The sequence below is a fragment of the Poromitra crassiceps genome, assembly GCF_964638095.1.
Source record: "Poromitra crassiceps genome assembly, chromosome: 21".
Classification (NCBI taxonomy): Eukaryota; Metazoa; Chordata; class Actinopteri; order Beryciformes; family Melamphaidae; genus Poromitra; species Poromitra crassiceps.
Genome location: NC_139638.1, coordinates 12,260,082 through 12,260,373, shown reverse-complemented (window position 1 = coordinate 12,260,373; position 292 = coordinate 12,260,082).

The window sequence follows — 292 nt, the reverse complement described above, 5'->3', positions numbered from 1 at the left end:
TTATGCCTGGACTCAGCTGATCCTCATCTGTTAATCATAGAGCTCATTCATAAATAGTGGCAGCTTCAGTCATTCCCTCTCCCTCTCTCAGCTCAACACCTCAACATGCTGGTGGCAGCAGCATGTGCCTGGTTTGTTTTGATACTTTGATTTACTTTCTTTGATTTATCCTTTCTTTACTTTGGGAAAGGTGGGTATGGTAGTTACGTTTTCGTGGCTTTGTTTATGCAGTTTAGTTGGTTATGTTTTGTAGTTTAGGGTGGTGCCTGGTCCGCCGGCCGTGTGTCGGCCA